This window comes from Gobius niger (genome assembly GCF_951799975.1).
Source record: "Gobius niger genome assembly, chromosome: 15".
Classification (NCBI taxonomy): domain Eukaryota; kingdom Metazoa; phylum Chordata; class Actinopteri; order Gobiiformes; family Gobiidae; genus Gobius; species Gobius niger.
This window is the reverse complement of record NC_136866.1, coordinates 25,026,992-25,042,808: the sequence shown is the minus strand read 5'-3', so window position 1 is coordinate 25,042,808 and position 15,817 is coordinate 25,026,992. Positions and strand designations below refer to the sequence as shown.

General features: G+C 43.2%; 1 protein-coding gene and 2 long non-coding RNA genes across 6 annotated transcripts in view; 1 reads left to right on the top strand and 2 right to left on the bottom strand.

Moving 5' to 3' along the window:
- The window catches only part of LOC306975364, a 712,990-nt gene that overhangs the window by 443,479 nt on the left and 253,694 nt on the right, over positions 1 to 15,817 (bottom strand). The window lies entirely within an intron of this gene.
- Positions 1 to 15,817, top strand: part of LOC306975210 (MAM domain-containing glycosylphosphatidylinositol anchor protein 2) — a 489,592-nt gene that overhangs the window by 302,469 nt on the left and 171,306 nt on the right. The gene's annotated exons all lie outside the window — the stretch shown is intronic.
- Positions 1 to 15,817, bottom strand: part of LOC306975363 — a 117,540-nt gene that overhangs the window by 57,269 nt on the left and 44,454 nt on the right. The window contains exon 2 of the long non-coding RNA XR_013793696.1: positions 13,872 to 14,052. This is a non-coding gene — a long non-coding RNA (uncharacterized lncRNA). The remainder of the gene's footprint in view (positions 1 to 13,871; positions 14,053 to 15,817) is intronic.

Sequence of the window (15,817 nt, the reverse complement as noted above, 5' to 3'; positions counted from 1 at the left end):
TACATTCCCTCCATACTCTGTGGTGTTAAGCTCCCTTAGTTCCCTGGGGTAGACTGATGGAAGCGAGGCTGCCGGTGTTTCGCCATCACCTTTGTGGTAGGGGAAACCGGAAGGAAACCTATGCAGACACGGGGAGAACATGCAAACTCCTCACAGTAATTCCCCCGTCCAGACCCATGAAGAGCGAGCGTTAACTGTGCCACCTATAAAAGCTCTTCTTGACGACCTGTGTACCGTATATCACTCTCTCAATCTCTTGCTACGCTTGAACCCTCTCATTGTGGAATAAAAACACTTGGCGTAGCTCATCTTTTACTCCCTCTCTCTATATTTAAACAGCTGCACAATGAAGGAGAGCAAGACAGGGGGTATTGTTTGAAAACCTAGAAGTGAAACTACCGGATATTTGTTTGCTGGTGTAGATCAATACTGCATAAGATAGTGATCAGGCTGTCATTTACAAATACCAAATACCTGCAAAAAGCACAGTACCCCTCGATAATGGGACCGCAGAAAGACTAAGGTTGATGTGAATGGGGTTTCCAATACTAAATAAAGGAAAGTGCAAATTAAAGGTGGAATCTTTGAAACTTGATTGTGCTAGAATAAGCTATTTGAGTTCAACTTTTATTCATTTATTTAAAGAAATCAAGGTAGCCTACCCCTGAACACAGAGGAACGTCATTAATTCCACCGTGGGACGTTTCTTCTTCTGAAAAACCGAAGGCACCTGCGGCACAGTGGAGGCGTCACAAAAGGCGCTACAGGAAAGAGATTAGGAGCAAACGAGGTGGTATCCGGGCAAGACTCGCAGCTACGCCACACAAGCGCGGTGGTGGAAAGGACCCCAGTCTCGATCAAGATTCAAGATTTTTTATTTGTCAAACCATGTGAAAGGTTTGAATTTATGTTTCTCTCATCCTTGATGGTGGAGCGGGAGGAGGGGGAAGAGGGGCGGGAGGGAGGGCAGGGAGTTCAGCTTCCCGATGGCCCTGTGTGCAAAACTGTTCCTCAGTCGACTGGAACTGACCCGGAGATTCCGCAGGCTCCTCCCAATAATCTAATATATTTATTTATTGGTGTATTTGGTAGGCACAATGCATGTTAAAGGGGCTAGATGCAAGTTAGCCATTTTATACTCACTACTGCCACCTCAGGTCATACGTGTAACTGCACCTTCTATATTAAGCTCGTGCAAGACGGCACTTTGGACCCGAATTAACACCTTTTTGAGTGACAGTGCAGGATTTTAGTGGCAGTTGAGGTAAACAGATCTCATTCAATGCATTAGGACATTGTTGAAACATATAGGGGGAGGAAAATACAAAATTTTAACATTTTCTAACTCTGTATAGTCCCTTTAAGTGCTGCCATTCAGTAGCCTACAGCTAAGACATCAGAAAAGCGGTTCAGGACTAACCCAACATCTGATCTACGCAATTTCAAGGGAGACAAACTAGACCTGCCAAGATTACAGAAGTGTTTTGGATGATATAACTTTGTGAGATAATTGAAAAATGTGATACAGGCCCTTTAATGGACTGACCGCCGCCTGCTCGCTGCACTCGCCTCCCCACTGTCTTCCCATTGCGTTTCTGGAAATGCCAGCGATGCCTCCGGGGCTGAGCGTGCGGCCGCCTGTGTAGTGAGCTTATTCAGTTTTCCCGTCTTTTTGCATGCGCTTTCTGCCGAGTGTTGCTCTTTCTATTTTATGTTTTGTTTTTTTTACTCCCTCCCGCCCAGGGGTAACATCGCGCCGTAATCCTTCCTCAGTTGTAAAAAAAAAAAAAAGGAAAAAAAAAAGCACTAAGCGTTTTGTGGGGCTAATTTCACCGTGTAGCTCTTTGTTCCGTAAAGAATAGCGTGTGAGCAGCAGCGGCGGTGGCGGCGGCGGCGGAGTTAGAGCAACACTGACAGCCTGATGAGAGTACAGTAAACCGCAGTGTGCACGCTTTGCCCCCTTATTTTTGGATAAGTGCCGTGACATCACTCCGCCGTCTCCATGGCAACACATCCCTCCTCGACTCTTGCAACCGCAGCAGAGTGAGAGAGAGAGAGAGCGAGCGAGTGTGTTGACAAAGCTCGAGGCCGGTGAAGTGGTCGCAATCTGATGCCGATTCTCCGACCCAGGGGACGGAGCCGCTTCGTACAAACGGATCCGCCGCGACCGAGAGCCAAGGGAGAATAAAGACTGTGATAATAATTACACTCGCGCTAACTGCCTTTCTGAAGTCTGGGAGGATTGGTTTTCCCGGAGAAATGGATACGTCGTTTTATCACTCGGGAGATACTCGGTGCCGTCAACACATGAGCGGGGAGTTAAAGATAATGGGGCTTTTAGTGTTTTTTAAAAACAGTGACTACAAATGAAATTGGCTTATCTCGAGCTGCGTTCCTCATTTGGAAGCGAAGAATAGGCCTGGCACGATGACGATGTTTGAAGCTCGATATATTGAGGCAGGAGAATATCGAGATCAACGATAATACGACAGAAACTGACTCTAAAGCATGAAAGTCACAAAAAGTACTTGATGTGCAGTTCAGTTGAAAAATAACATGTGGCAAAGAAGAATTACGGATAATGCAAATAAAGGTAGAGACGATAAATGTTGAGGCCAGAAATGTTTTGTATCATTGATCTATTTTCCCCCTCAGCGAAGCCACGCCCTCTTCTATGACGAGATGCCGTCTGTATCTATACCACCCCCTTGGAACGTTTGAAGTCCCATTAGAATCAATGCTCCCAAGAACAGCTTAAAAGCCTGGCTCCAAAAAGTTTTTCTTTTTCTAAAAATCGCCTTGACCCATGTGACAACACTGGGGGAAGTGAAATGTTTTTAACCACGCTAGTTTTTGTTTATCAGCCCAAAATTTGGAAGCATTTTCAGTGCATTGACTGGCTCCAGAGCCTGTCAATCAAGCTCTGGAGCTCTGTGGAGGCTCCGCCTGCCCCACGAGCACAGGGCTTCCCTCCTTTTTGCCCTTTTAAGGAACAGGCTGCATAGGAGGAGAGAGAGCAGCCATTAAATCTGTGTTCAATATGTTGAAATGTAGAAATGTGGAAATCCTTTTGGTGAGCTACTTGTTCGAGAGCCCTATTTTAGAAGAACCTTTTTTAATCATATTCAAAACAAGAAGACTTATAACGCATGTGATGAATGTAGTTCCTTCAAGCTTTCCCAGCTGGTTTAGAATCTGGCAGCTTTAAGTGTGTGTCCATCTACTTTCTGAGAACCAAAACCAAAAATGAAAACATGTAAAATATTTCTGTAAGTGAGAATAAAACGGGAGACGATAAAGTGATCATTTTGATGAAAAATTACACTATTAAGTCATCTCAAGTCATAATGAAGACAATTTATTTTACTTGGTCGTGACAAAAGCTTTACAAACTGAGGCAGAGCATGGAGCAGAGTTTATACACCATACAATGATACAATGCAACAGTATCTGTGTGGGACATAGATCGTTGTGTCCGTGGTGAGAGATAGAGGCAGGTCACAGCCCCTGATTATCAGTTTTATCATGTTCAGAGAGTTTATTGTGAGACATACAAGGATATACTGTAATGTTATTTCCTTCTATCAAATGTGTTGCCTCAATATATTCAAACATTTAATATTATAAATCTTTAGGGACAATCGAAAGACTGTAATTTTCTTTCACTTTAATTTGAGCTTTTATTTAGTTGCTACTTTCATTTAGACCACTTCCCCTCAAACTGCCTCTCAGTCCAACGTTGCGAGGAGCTTTCTTCATCAGTAAAACCGAATCAGCCGTTAGCATTAAGAGGCTCCGCGCCTATAAAAGTGTTTAGGCACATCGCTCCAGGCCCGTGCAGCATTTAACTAGAGAGCACTTCCCGCGCCCCCTCGCAGGTTTATCCTCCGCCGCACAGGAGGCCGTTTCTCATGGTGCCGTGCTCTTTGCAGCAGCTTGACGCCAGTTGAACCCTCAATGCAGGTGCACAGGGCATAAAGCGCTCTTATTAACATACTTTATAGACTTTGCACAAGGCACAACGGATCCCCCGGCACCTCCGGTGGAAACAGTAAAGGCTGGTGGGTGGCCGGCTGTGATTTCCCTGATTGAGCGTAAAAAAAAACAAATGTGGAGAGAATAGATTTTTGTTTCAAATGAAACGATCGCGAATACAACCGGCCGAAATGAGTTTCCTTCGCAGGGTGGCTGGGCGCACCCTTCGAGATCGGGTGAGGAGCTCAGTTACCCGGGAGGAGCTCAGAGTAGAGTCGCTGCTCCTTCACATCGAAAGGAGCAGCTGTGGTGGCTCGGGCATCTGTTCCGGATGCCTCCTGGTCGCCTTGTGGAAGACCCAGGACACGCCGGTGGGACTATGTCTCCGAGCTGGCCTGGTGTCGCCTCGGGGTCCCCCCAGAACAGCTGGAGGAGGTGTGTGTGGATCAGGAAGTTTGAGCATCTCTGCTGCCCCGGCCCCGGATGAAGCGGGAGAAAATGGATGGATGGATTTCAATAACGGCAGCCAGATAATTCACAACATCTAAGACGCATTCGAGAAAAGGCACACTTTTTTATTTAAATCATCTAAAATCACAACGGGACTGATGTTTAAGCTTTGAAAAACGTGTTTGTGAATAAAATCTTGCGCCACAACTAATAAGAAGTTTTAGTTTGACTTTAGTGCAAAAAGCTTTCACTTGTGTCGCCAATGTTGGGCTGATTCTTGTGTTCGTTCAGGGGAGTTCTGGGTAAAATTGACTGAAAAAAATCTGTCTCTTTTCACAATTGAGATCTGGTTCGAACCGTTAGCCATAAAGAGCCGTTCAAAAGAGCCGCTCGGTCATGAACGTCACGTCACTAGTTTAAACCGGCTGAAGCAGCTCTGAAGCTCCAAATCTTCATGAGACTGTCTCTGGATGACAAGCATTACTGTACGTCCAACACTTGTACGACGGAGGACGGATGATGACATAAGAGAGTTCGTCTTCATGAAGTTTTAATTAAGGCTGTGCTTCTCACTAACATTGTAAGAGTAAAAATATAAATGTCAAAAATTATTCTTGGAGCGTTAAAGTCTGATAGAAGTTTTGTTTGTGACATATTTCTAGGAATAAAACCTAAAATAATGTCTCCACAAAAGCACATTAAAATAGATACAGTCTTTTGTGTGTCAACATGAAGCCTTTGTTTTATTTACTCACAGGTGAGAGACTTTTTCAATGATGTAGTTCAATGATACTTCAAATTAATATTACTCAAGTAGAGTAAAAGTAGTCAGTAAAACTACTCTAAGAAGCACTGGGACACATTTATTAAAGCAGGTCGTCTTGTGTTCATTGATAGTGACCGTTTTCTATGTAACTTTAGTTCAGCCATTACATTATGAAACATTAATGAGCAGTTTTCTTCATATGAAAGATCAGGAGACTTTTTAAAGTTTATTTCAAATAAAATCGATTAAAGCAGTACTAAGTAACATGTTTACCTTAATAAATCCTTTCTGTAGTCCCTGTGGGGGATGATTGGAGGGTCTTTCATCTCCCCCGGTGTCTCTGGCCAGAAAACCATGCTTGCAACTTGACTGCCACCGGACCGGAGCCACCAATACACACTAATAGAATCACGAAGAATAGACTAACGGGAAAAGCTAACTGCGGTCTAGTGTCACTTTAAACAGTTTTTACAAAAAAAAATATTTCCATTGTATAATTGGATGTACAATATCGCTCTCTTCGCCTTTTCTGTCAGTGTAGTATTTCCTTTCCAAGACAATTTATAACTTAAAAAATCGCAACTTGCTACGACACCTGCAGGCCTCTAGGGGCAAGAGTTACTTAGTATTCCTTTAAATCGTAATCGTCCAAACTGAGTAAAAAAAAATATTATTTTTTTTGGCCACATCGCCCCAGCCCTATGCTGCATCCAGAAACCACATTGGTTTTGCTCAATCAGGTAAATACTTTTACCCCTCAAACAAATGTTGCTTTTTTTTGTCTTTATAATGTTGATACTACTTTATAATGAAAACTACTGAAATAAAGCAACCATCATTATGAAAAATGTATCTTAAAAAAAATTTATTTAGTGGAAAATCGATTGAAAAATGAATAAAAGCACATAAATCAGACCTGCTACAGAAATATGGATGTAATTATCAGATTTTTAGTTAAAAATAAAAGGTATTTTTGTAACCCAGTGTAATGTAAGAGAAAAAACAAAACTGAAAATTCTATATTAGGGGACGCTACTTGAGTTATCACTTCTACTCGAGTAACTTCTCACTCTTACCCGTGTAAATATTTAGTCAGCTCCACGTATTCATGTATTCCTCCCGTTTCTCTCAATCTTTCCCCCTGTAACTCATCCCTGCTGCCCAGCTGTGTGTGAAACTCTGCCTTTCTGTGCTGAACCGCGTTGCCAGATGCCGATTTGCCTCCCCGTGAATGTGCCAAGACTGTGAATCCGCCGTTGTCAGTCAGGCGCCATATTTACCGGGACACCTCCCCAGCTGCGGGGCATCTGCCAGTCCCCGCTTTATCCAAGTTAGCGCCGGTCCTGCCCGGAGTCTGCAGGCCTCCCCCGGCTCATTACCGCGGTGCCTGGGCGCTCCTCTCTCTCTCCTCTCTCAGATGTGATTATTCCGACGCCTTGGTGGATTCATAACTGGATTCGGTCTCCTGGCGGCCGGCGGAATCTCATTGTCGGCCGTGGGGCTCTGGGTTTGAGCTGCGATTGCACTGAGGAGGACGACTCTGCGGCTAAACCATTTTTATCAATACACTGGGGGTTAGGAAATTGTTTTAAGGCGGTAATTAGCAGAGCCGCTGTGAGACTGTAAATATATACTGGTTGTGGATGACAAAGGCGGCCAGTAACGAAGTAAACTGACTTAAGGCGAGACACTGCAGGTGAATGGGGGAAAAATACATTTAGTCATATCAGTTTGAAACTTCTGCTGTAGATTACTGACATGTGTTCAAAGCTCAATAAATCAGGCAAGGATTCAGTTATTAAAAAATCCTTCTGAAAAATCCTTCAAAATATTGTTAAGTGCAAGACTGGAAAGTTTGGAGTCTGTAGGAGCTACAAAAGTTGACAAGTGAGTGGAAAGAAAACCCAATTTTGAGAAAAGCAAAACATTTCTCCGGTCTTTCGTACAGGTGGCTCCCAGACAGGAAATGACCATATTTGGATTGTAGCGTTGTATCTCGGGGATCCTTCGCAGGACACGTGGATGTAAAATATGTCGTATAATATTTGTGAGTGAAAGCACGAGGAGGGAACTGGCTGCCTTCAGTCTCCTCTGATCCTCTGAAACGGTGCACCGCCTCCTGGGTTTGTCCCTGTTTCAGAGCGTGGTGTCCTGCACTGGAAGAGGAAGGAGGAGATGGTCAGCTCCATCTCCTCCTTCCTCTTCCTCCTGCGCAGCTCCCTCAGTTAATCTGTTTTATTCTCCAGAGAACACCCATTAGCCTGAACAATAGAAGGAATGTGTGGCTTAGCTGTGCGTCTCGCCCGGATACCTCCTCGTTTGTCCCTTCCTTGTTTCCTGTAGCGCTTCTTGTGACACCTCCACTGTGCTGCAGGTGTGGGGGGCTCGTGGTAACTCTTCAGTGTCTCAGAAGAAGAATGTGTAAGTCTCAAATAGGTTTTGCAGATGAGCTAGCTGTTTACTTTTTAAAAGCAGCTTTACTTAAAGGGACTATATAGAGTTTAATAATGTGAAAACTAAGTATTTTTTCCCCCTACATGTTTCAACAATGTCCTAATGTGTAAAATGAGCCCAAATCTATTCACCACAACTGCCTCTAAAATCCTGCGCTGTCCCTCAAAAAGGTGTTAATTTGGGTCCGAAGTGCCGTCATGCACGAGTTTAATATAGAAGCTGCAGTTAAGTTTTTGAGGATCTGTACTTTTCTTGAGTAGTCTTTTTGTTATTACTTTTACCCCACTGCATTTGAAAGATACATATAATACTTTCCACTCCACTACATTTCTAAATATGTTTTGTTTATTTCAACTACTTTACACTCCAGAGCAACAGGTGGCGCTGTGCAGATGTGCTGTCAGTGCCATTGACCAACAACAATTGGAAGAAGTTTTGTCCCCATCGTGTTGCCGTACAGGAGGTGAATAAAGTAGCAATTTTAACACTTTCTATTTTGAATTCTTCAGTATTTTCTTCAGCAAATACGTCAGATAAACAATACATTTACTCAACTAATGAAATCAAGAACTTGACTATGAATAATACCATCTTTAAAGTTGCTACATTACTTTCAGAAAACAAAACTATCCATGAGATTTATAACTCTTTAATGGGCTGCGAATCTTTCAGATCTGCTCATTTAAACCGTTGAAAAGACTGGCTCATTTTTGTATTGATTTTCCAAGAAACCCGTCAGAAAACTGCACCTAATTTGCCCCAAATCTTCATAATTTGATTGAAATTTACTAATGCTTTCAGCCGAGATTCATTCTAACCTTTCAAATGTGTAAAACCTTGGTGCCACGATTAATGAGTAGAGGCTACAACTGCCTAATCAAGTAATATTTTCGGCGTAAATATTCCATTCGTGCTCTTCAAACATGAACAATTATCCTGCGCTTTTCTGAAATGAGACCCAGTTTGAACACACACACAAGTTCAGAGTGTTTGTTTGGGGCATAAGTCGTGCGTCCTCCGTAAGGACATTTCGCAGCCCGCTCTGGTCGGGTGTTCGGCGGGGGAGATCGTTAGCGAAATGCAGATGCGGAGGCTTGTTTGCGTTCAGACAATGGCAGCTGATGACGGCCAGTTTCAGCAAAATGCCAAACCCAATAGGCAGAACGCTGTAATTGGCTGTCTAATATGAGGCTATAGCGGAGAAGCCAGGTGCAACCAATGGCATGAGAGTAAATATATGAATATAACCTGACAACTACTTGCTAATGGAAGCTGAGGTTTTCCCATTGTTTTCATAATGTCCCTGAATGCTAACGATAATAATAAAGCTGTAGTATGCGTTATGTATTCTCTATGCATCGCTGTCGGCACATCTTTTTCAGTCTATAATCAGTGCATTCCTAACCCGTGTATAAGTGATTCTAACTCAATTAAAAAATACAAACAATACGCAACCAATAATCATTCATTTGCAGTATAAATAGTGCGCTGAGGTTATTGAGTTAATACAGCATTAAGTTCTCTGTTAATGAGAATCTTGAAGTAAGTTACATCGACCTGAAATAGTAAATCATCTCTGGACCTGCAATTTGTTCTTGATTAAAGATAGCAAATTGAGGAGAGAGAACGAGATTTCATAAGTAAAGATTCAAGCCCCTCCTCCCCCTCTTGATTGGTCAAAGTGATGGCGCCCTGGATTCTGATTAGTTATTGTACATCCAATTACACAATGGAGATAATTGTTTTCACTCAAACTTGGCTGTAAATACTGCTAAAGTGGCGCTAGCCCACAGTTAGCTTTACCCGTTAGCCTCTTAGCTTCTTCGTCTTGATTCCATTAGTGTATATTGGGGCCTCCAACCTGTAGGCAGCAAAGTTGCAATTGTGGTTTTCAGGCCAGAGACACCAGGGGGAGATGAAAGACACCCCCAATCATCCCATTAACACTTGTATTACCCCCAGAGGGACTATGAAAAGGATTTATTATGGTAAACAAGTTACTTAGTACTGCTTCAAACATTGGCCGTCCATGTCCCGGGAAAGAGAACATAGCACTGGCTCAGGTATTGAAGAGCGCCGCGTGGGGCTCTATTATTTTTTATAGACTGTAAAAAATAATAGACAATGTCTGCTCACTCCTTCCTTCACGTTCGAAAGGGAATCCATGGCGGATTTACAGACTCCTCCATCCAAGCTCTGAAGGAGCATGTTCCTAAGAAGGGCATGAGGGCGTGATCTTCACTGTAGACTCGGCCCTCGCCATTAGCTCTAATGCTAACGGCCTGTCAAATCAAAGTCCGGCCCTAATTTGTATACTAGATTTCTAAAATGTTCCTTACGAAATCCCGCCTGGTCCCTTTAATTGTAACTAATCCAGCGTTATCACAGGAGGAATATCTAGCTGTAGAAAGTTTTAAAAAATTAGGCACCAATGCTTTCTAATGGAAAACTAGCTTGTTTTGCAGCCCCTTATATAGAGGTACTACAGCAATGGCGTGCAATGTCGGCCCCTAGCGCCGCGGCCATAAAGCAGAGCAACCAGCGGCCACTGGGCTCTACACACTGCTGAAATGTGATCAAAACACTAACACGTTTGCCTCCCACACCCACTTTGGCCTGTAGGGAAAAAAAGCTCAGGGAGGGGCCCATGTACAGCCCCCGTTCAACCCACTTACTGTGTTAAGCCTGGAGCTGAAGATGTTACAGAGCTCTCCTCATCAGCGCAAACCTCCAGTCTAAAGCCTGCGTTTAGAAACACAAAATCATATAAGAAAACTCCACTTATTTGGATGAACTGGAGACTTGTTTTTTTTATCTGGTCTTGGGCTCTGACTTTATTCTAATGTCTCAGATTTGACTCGAACCATTCCTCAGTGGCACAGACACAGAACAATGAGCACTTGAGGGTGACTTGGACTTTTAAAAAAAAACAAAGAAAAAGTCACTCAACAACAACTTTGACTGAGAAGCACATGAGTTTTCGCTGGTATTGTTTCAGCTAAGATCAATTCTTGGGCCAGAAAGGGGGCATTGCCAAGCCTCACGGAGGTTAAGCCAGGTTTCATTATCACAGGCCAATGCTACCGGCTTGTTCAGACCCTCTCCTCGGCCAAAAGCACAGAGTATATTTTACAATTATCCAAGGAAGGAAGTTGAATGCGCCGTTTTTTGGAAAGTAGGCACTCAGGAAAGAGCAGCTTGGCCATGTATAATTCACACACGGGTCTAAATGAATGTGTTTTCCAGTAAACAGTGGTGAGCGCAGATGGTCATTAAGTATTTGGTTTATCAAAATGGTTTTAAGTTTGGCATTGGATGGAGCGGCTTTGAAAATACGAGAGCTACATAATAACACTCTCCAAGATGGAAGTAGAGATTTTTTTATTTTTGTGTGAAAATGTAGCGAATAACGTCTTGGAGTTTTGCCTCAAGTGTTCAGTGTTTTTTTGTCTAATGTCTGAGGAAGTAGGTACGGTTGGTTACTGAGTCAACAAGGTGCAATCTTATCAATATCAATCCATCCATCAAATAACAGACAGTGCATTTACTTAAAGCAGAACAACAGAGCATTTACACCAGCACTTAAAGCAGAACTACAGAGCATTTACTCCTGAACTTAAAGCAGAACTAAGTAACATTTACCCCTAGAGGTCACAAGCGCCACTGCCGATGTCGTAGCAAGTTGCATTTTTTTCATTAATTGTCCGTAGGAGAGATCGATATTGTTCATTGTGCCACAACCCAATGACAAAATGGAGATATTTCTTTTCCGCTCAAACTTGGCTGTAAACACTGCTAAAGTTAGCTTTGCATGTTAGCCTGTTAGCTTCTTCTGATCGTGAGAAACCAAACAACAACGTTTTGTAAAACAATCATCAACAAACCAAAAGCTGTAGACAGAACACAGTCAGGACTTACCTGTAGCTTGTCATAAACCTCAGAAGTTTCCTTTACCTGCAGCTGGGAGGGTTTGTCCAGTGCCATTGTTGAGAACAACCCGTTTCCTCTCCCCGTTCACCAAAAGCAGGCCACTGAAATGTGTCTGGGCCGAGTTGTACTTTTCGGGGGGAGATTGCTGCCGATTTCATCACCGCGAGCGTCGAATGTGGCGTGGCGTCTCTCCGGCGGCGGCATTCGTCTGGGCAGAATGACAGTGAGGAGGAAATGTTCGGGGAGCTATGACGGCGGTTTCATCATGAGCCGCACTCCTGGACCCCGACGCCTCTGAAGCATTTTTTTGGAAAGCGGCGTTCGCAGCACATGGCACTCCAGAAATCCCAGCTGTTTCTGCCAAATTTGCTAATTGACAAATTACACGAGGAGCTGCCTGTTTCAACCTGCCTGCTGCAGAAAAGGAAACGTAGTGGAAATTGGATGAACTTGGGAGAACTTTTTGTGTTATTTTAACTTCTGATACTTGTAGTTGTTCAGCCTAGTTTCCTGAAACCTTTCGCTTCATACTTCCATAATAGCTCTATAACAAGCCTATAAAACATCCATTTGTTCTCATTTTAAGCTAAAATCATTGGAATAATTCTCTTCTCTTCAGCTCTTAAACGGTCCTTATGCTTCAGACAGACTTTTACCACTTAGCCTTGTGTTTTTTATTGGCCTACACCTCTAGGACATAAGACATTATTAAATGAAGTTATGTTAAACGGGCTAGATGCAAGTTAGCCATTTTATAGTCACTAAAACTGTGAAAAAACACGCAAAAAGCGTGATGAGAACATGACAAGGATTGCGTGACAAAAACAAATAAATTACAACAAATGAAATGCAACCTACTTAACGTGAAAAATATAGTATTACATTCAAAAAATGTCACATAAAAATGCTAATGAAGGTGAAGACGATAAATGTTGAGCACAAATATTTGTCATTTATTGAACGATAAGTCGACATAGTAATTATTGTGACAGCCCTGCTCTGAAGCCTTTTAAATCCAGGCCACAACTGGTTCTTTTCGTATGCATTGCCGGTGTCGCATCTCGCTCTTAAAGGTCTGTTAAACAAAGGCGGAGTGTTTATTGGGCCATATTTCGCTACATGGCTGGCAGTAACGCTATATCACCGAAGGGAGGGGGGGTAGGCCGTTGTAAATGCGCTCGGAGTCACACGGCGGTGCGTTCGAGGAGGGGGGGGGGGGGGGGGCGTGGGGCGCAGGCTTAAAACACTGCTGAGACTGATCGCCGCGAGACTGTTGCGCGACATAAAAATGTGCACATAAAGATGATAACGGCTGCCGGGAACTGTCCGAACGGCCTTATTGTTATGGGCGCATCAAGAATATTACGGCGGTGGTGATGGCCGTGGCATAATATTGATGATTCTAAAACCAATGCGATGTGGTGCAGAGGGTGAGTTTATTGCTTTCTTGTGTTGATGTAGCCACCAGAAAATGCTGTTGAGAAGATGCGGGATATTTTATTATAGACGGACTATTATTCACATTTGGACTTGATGGATTTGTTTCCCTGGGGCTGAAGCACTGGCAGTGGTGGTAAAGAGGAGGGGAGGGAGATGCTGAAGAGGCAGATTGTTCTGCTGCTGCTGCTTAGACTAAGTGACTGATTAGTTATTTAGGTAATGGTTGTTATGGGAACATGGCAGCTTCTTTTCTTTTGATTGATGAGGCGCTAAATCCCTCTGACACCGATTTCTCTAAAACACTGGGCACATTTTCATTCTTTTGAACACTCTCAGACGTGACACAACAGGTTTCCGCATCTTGATTTGCTTTTGCAGTTTCATACAAAGATATTGTCGGCTAAACAGGGTTTGGTGTTTAGCTGTGCAGTGTGTTACAGTTTCTGTCCCTTCTAGCTTCAAAAGCCTCTTGTAGTCAGAATGCAAGACACAAGTTAGTCAATATAAATACAGTACACCGGTCTATGTATTTGCTTTACATAGAGGGCAACTATGTATAAACCATGGAGGGCCACAAATGCATTCAACATTGTTCACCTCAATAAACTGGATTGGTCCCACAACACCTGTAGGGTCAAAGCTGAGGAGACTGGGGTCCTTCGGAGTGAGCAGGCCTCTGCTCGGGACTTTTTATGACTCTGTGGTAGCCTACGCTATCCACTACGCTGTATGTAAGTACCATGTATTCTAATACAATAAGAACCCTGTGGGCCACCAAAAATTGGTCTGAGGGCCACACTTTGGGCACCCTCCATCCATCCATCTTCTTCTTGTCCGTTGCCGGATTGCGGATCACTAGCCCCTTATGGCTCCTCCTGCAGGTGGTGGGTCCATAGAAGGACGGCCTCATGGTTCTAACTGGGCCTGTTGGTCTCTCATAAGGGACTTCTGAACCGCTCTTTGTCTGACCCGTCACCTCGGACCTGTTTGTCATGGGAGACCCAACCAGGGGCACAAAGCCCCCGACAACCGAGCTCCTAGGATCATTCGGACACTCAAACCCCTCCACTACGTTAAGGTGTCGGTTCCAGGAGGGGACTTTGGGCACCCCTGATTTACATTGTAGATTCTCACACATATGGAATTATGTTTTAGACAAAAAAGGTGAAATAGATTCTACCACATAGCCACTTTTTGCTTTGACTTCTGCTTTGCAAAATTTTAAACATTTTCTCCATGAGAATGAATGCTTCACCATGTCGTCACCAGAAATGGTGACTGTTCAGGTTTTAGGTGACGACCTGATGAAGCTCAGTGAGAAAATGAATAAAGGCTGACAAGTTTGAAGGACTTAAAATGTAAAGCATTTTTCGAGTTATTTCACCTGTTTTTTGGTTTTCTACATAATCAATGTAAATATTGTTTGAAATAAAGAAGCGCTGATACGTCCAAACTTTTGACCCTGTACTGTATTTGCACTTGAACAGATTTCTTGAACTTAGTTACTAGTTTCCAGAAAATTGTACTTATTTCTCGATGCCTTTGTGCTTGGTTGTTGATTGCAATCTCGGAGCTGCTGCCCAAACCTGTTTCTCTCCCAAACGTCGTCATTGTTCACGTGAGTTAATGAGGTTGTTGTTTCATTCAGAGCTCAGACTGAGACATTGTTGAGTAATGAACGGACCATGACAAAAAAAAAATCTAGTTTCTGAAGAGAGAAGCTATAATGCATACTTCCTGGATGACTCCGAAGCGATACAAGACACTGGATGATTTGATTTGTTCTTGCATCTTAAAAAGGCACATTTTTAGGGACAGTCAAATTGCTACACTTTGCTAAATGGTGGCTTTGTTTACTTGTTTAGCGCTGCTGTCTATTGTTTTGCGCTATCTGGAGTGCACCCCTGTTTAACCGCGTATGTAAATGACGATCGCCGACGTGCTAGCATCGCTGTTTGCTCATTTAAAAATAGTTTAGCGGCCAAATCTCCTCCACTCCTCCGGGCTGTAAAGTGCATTTGCTCGTCCGCTCTTCTGCTCATTGTTTGCCATTGCTTGATTACATTTGCCGTGTCCTCCGCGACTGTTTATCGAGCCCATGCTCCGACTGCATAAGCTCCAGCCGCCCGGCCATTAGCGGCGGGACGCGCATGGTCCTCCATACAGAGCGGCTGAGACGGACGGCGGCTTCATTACAGTCAAGGTCACACACTGTGCTTTTACCAAGGCCCGCTTTCAGACAGCACATTGTCAAAATCATATCGATCAGTGGGACATTTTGTGTTTTGGTGTAAAAGAATAGTCAAGATTTTGGATTGAGATGTAAGTTATGACCAAATCAACCAGAACCGTGGGAACATGTTTTGGTTAGGGGGTGCTGAGGGACAAGATTGCTTATTTCCTATGTATTATAATTGACTGCAATGCGTAAACCATCCACCGGCACCCTTAGCACCCTGGGTTCTCACGGCCTTGAAATCAATAGCCAGACTCAAGTAACGTTTCGAAACTTTTCTGTGGAAATATTGAAAGAAATCTCTCTGGGGAAGGTGTGCCACCCACTGACAATAGTTCTTGAGTCGCTTAACAAATTTCAGTGGGACAACACTGGACAAATGACCATCTTAAATGAGATAAATGACTTGAAATTGGTTGAATAAACTTCTTTGTATTGAACAACAATAGAACAAGCAGAAATATCAGTCTGAAAAATTACCATTGGTTCCATTGGGAACCGGTAATTATATATCAAGTTTTAAAAAAGATTTATTTTTCATTTGAAATTACAATACAAAATAAAAT